Source organism: Nanorana parkeri, unplaced genomic scaffold (assembly GCF_000935625.1).
Source record: "Nanorana parkeri isolate BGI_ZX_2015 unplaced genomic scaffold, ASM93562v1 scaffold35, whole genome shotgun sequence".
In the NCBI taxonomy this organism is placed as follows: Eukaryota; Metazoa; Chordata; class Amphibia; order Anura; family Dicroglossidae; genus Nanorana; species Nanorana parkeri.
The window spans coordinates 3,219,017-3,222,750 of NW_017306303.1; the positions used below are offsets into that span (position 1 = coordinate 3,219,017).

At 40.6% G+C, this 3,734-nt stretch overlaps 1 long non-coding RNA gene across 1 annotated transcript; it reads left to right on the forward strand.

Moving 5' to 3' along the window:
- Nucleotides 1-308: 308 nt before the first annotated feature.
- LOC108797862 lies at nucleotides 309-2,696 on the forward strand. Its single transcript, XR_001941909.1, has 2 exons — nucleotides 309-401; nucleotides 1,828-2,696. It is a non-coding gene; the product is annotated as an uncharacterized LOC108797862 (long non-coding RNA).
- Nucleotides 2,697-3,734: the final 1,038 nt, after the last annotated feature.

The following is a 3,734-nucleotide window of genomic DNA, read 5'->3' on the forward strand; positions in this document are numbered from 1 at the left end:
CAAAAGGTGAACTTATCCTTTAACTCCTGAGTTTACTGTCACTTTAAACTGCATACTTGTCCTAGGTCAGTGACTCAGAAAGCACTAAAACCATTGGATCAGCATTGTCAGCCCCTTCTTTAGTGCAGGTTTCCTTTATTGTGCTTTGATAATATATTTCTTGAAATTTGGATGGAATCTTAAGCTGATATGGTATAAGGAAATACATTTGTGTGTGTGTGTGCGAATGTATGTATATATGTGTATATATATTTATTTGTTCCATTTTCTCTTTGTGATTTTAGGTATATTTCAAGTCCTGCATATCCGTGTATGGAGAATAGTAATCCAATATGGACCCCACCTTATATTCATGAATCACCAACCTTTCATTACCCGGAGGCCTATCCTAGTGGAGCAGTGTAAGCTGATGAGAACACATTGACATGCTTGTGGTCCTTTATGAATATACTGCACACGACTAAAGTAGCAAACTGTACACTTCAAGTGCCTTTTTGCAATGTAGTATGGCATATCATTGCTCTGCACAACATAAACGAATCCTCTGTATGGCTGTCCATAGATTGGCAGATGATACTAGAGAAAGACAGGCATTTGACAATCTCTTTTAGTGTCTAAAATCTCCTGAAATGGGACATGAGCCCTTTGCACTGATACTTTCAAAAAAGATGGGAAAACTATGTGCAATAAAATATGTTACTGATGTTGAATCAGCCTCTTATTGTTCCCTATGGCAGCAGGCAATGGTCCAATTTGTGTTGCACTGGCCCATCCAGGAAGGGAAGGATCAGGTAATTTATGGCTATCCCTCTTTAGTTACCCTCAGAATTGCTGCGTCACTGTATCTTGTAACAGTTTACCTCTAAAACCAGAGGTCTGCAGTTATAGCATCATGTTAGGGTTGCTGACCCTCCTTCCTCCTTCAAGGCAAGGTGTTATGTATAATAAGGCCATATTAAAAACCGTTATATAACCTTACCACAGCCATACCACTGCTTAAAAAGGCATATATTAATAAAGCACATGTGTAAATGTTACATTCCACTTGCTTTAGAACATTTATTGCAATGAATGAAAACAAAAAGCTGGGATGAGAAAAACCTGGTTACTTGGCCTTGCAAATACCATTATGCAAAGGCTTTTGTAGTCTAAGGGTTAACTTTGGATTTAAATTAATAATGGTACATTTAAAACTATATACTGGTTTTGTTGAGAGTGAGGAAAGGGACAGGACAGGATGGATGCATGGGTGGGTGGATGGATGAAAAGAGGGATGTACATTGATGAATGGAATGATTAATTCTATTTTTTTTTGGCTTTAGTCCTCTTTTGGGTCAAAAAAGTACATTTACTAATGTACACCTGTGACCCAAAGTCTGTCCCCTATTTGTTGACATCACCGAACTGTGCTGCAGCCAGGAAAGATCCTGACAATATTGTCAGGATCCACCCCGCTGCCTGATTGACAGCTGGCTCTGCCTCTCTAGAGCCAGAGCCAGCTGTGCCTGACCCCTCCCCTGTCTATCCTTTCAGCGAGCGCTAGAGGAGCAGAGAGGGAAGAGGGGTATCCCTGCAGGGAGCAGTGACTAACAGTCACCGCTCTCTGCAGGGAGAAGCCACGAGCTGAGCAATTAGTGGTTTGTGATTACTTAGCTCTCGATCTATCGAGCTGGCATAAGACACCTGCATTGTTATATGCCGAAGTATTGAGAGGAGTACATTTTACTCTCCGATACTTCTCCTTTAAGGTCCCGATCTAAAATCAACAGATTATTTGTTAAACACCATCTGTTAATATTTACCATAGCTTTCTCTTTTTTTTATTAGGAGTCAGCTGGAAGAGGTATTGGACATAATAAACACTGATGTCAGCCTATCCAGTTTTTCTACTTTTTCTCATCTTCCAATGGATGAAGATCCTAGCTGGGGCAACTGAGTCTTGCAAGCTTCAGTCTTAACACTTATGACAAAAACCTTCTTTTACCATGTATATTCTGGGTGAAAACAGCAGCTCTGGACCAATCATTTGTCAAGCAAATCGCAACTGAAAAAAACAAACCAGTTACTGGCTAATTTATACAGGATTTGTGGAGGCTTCAATACAAGTATCCATTGTAAATGACACCATGGACACCAGACAGAATGATGTATCATGTATGGCAGTGTAAATAATGACACAGCATGATAAACTAAAAATAAACGTCCACTATCAGGATCTTCAGCATTACGTTCTGTGAAGTGATTCATGCAGCAAGTGGTTGGCTTTAGGAATGCGTGAGAATGAATTCTGAGCCCACACAGCTCAGCCTCCTACCTGCTTCGAGGCTTTCTGGCATGCGGTGGGTTTTACGGATTCTGGGGCTGTGTGTAGGCATCGCTACCGTGGCAGTCAGATGTGATCTTTTCTAGGCCATGTGTGGGAGGGCCATCAAACCACAGAATTCTTCAGCCCTTGGGAGCATGTTTGTCACAACCTCTGATATTACAAGATCACAAAATGAAATGAACTGCTCCATGAATGTATTGTTGGAGGGATGATCATACAGCAATATACTTGTGAATAAGTTGGCTAATAACCAAGCTAGACTGAGTAGGACATATCACAAGTAAATATCAGTACTCTACCATTAACAGAAAACCAGCATGTATCGATAAAGGAAAATGTACATATCATTTATAAACGTTTTTTGTGCCAAGAAAGCAAGGTTTCCTATTTCCTTTTTTAAAGGGTTAATCTACCAGAAAATGATAGTCCGGTTCTGCGTGATTGAATCTTACATTAGCTTCCTAAATCTCTCAGAGAATCTAAAGGCGAGAGCCAACTTTGCCTTGTTGCAGCCATTATTAGTAGTTCTCCTTGATTTTAGATTATTATATTTCTTTACCATATTTACAGTATATAGTGCCATTGTAATGAGCAGCAGTTAAAGGCTAACTCCGGCATTACTTTTTTTTAGCAAAAAAAATATTGCCCCACAGTTACTAAAACAAATAAAGCAACTATTGCTCCAATACTCACCCTACCTCTGGTGTTGTCCACCGTAGGCTCATCGCTGCTGCTCTTCTGGGACAACCCGCTTCCTGTACATTGAAGCTTGGCTTCGGCCAGCCATTAAAAATATATGTTGGTGCCCCCCTGTATAGTAACAGTCTACTGTTTATTTAGTGTGCGGGTAGGTGTAAAGCAGAGAAATATTTTTCTTATTCCTCGCTCCCTTGACAGCCATTGCTCTCCCCAGATCTGCTAAAGCCCAGGAATGTGGGTGGGCCTTCAACATCCTCATGTTCTTCTCAATAGAAAATTATATTTTTGTATTTATTTTAGTCAAGTTATCATTGTACTCTACTCCTTTTTATTTAGTTCATCCTTCCCTGCAGAGCATGTGAGCTTCTCTCCAATTCACTACTAACCTTTGTTAGGTTAACCTTCAGGGAAGGGGGGTCATGTGAAAAAGAAGGGCTGATGTGATCAACTTACCACCCTTGCCCCCTCCTTTTTGTCCTATAAAAACAAAGAATGGACCCAACCTAATGCCACAGTGGTCCAAGGAGATTGCAAATGGCTGCTTGGTCACAGCCCACCACTGCAATCACTAGCATCATGTAGCATGCAAAGTACTAAAAAAAGCTCTAAAGGTACCATAGACTTCCTTGGAACTCTGTTTGGAAAGTGCTCTAAAGCCAGCCTGGCATGATACCAATTGACCTACATTTTTATTTTGGAATGCGGGTGG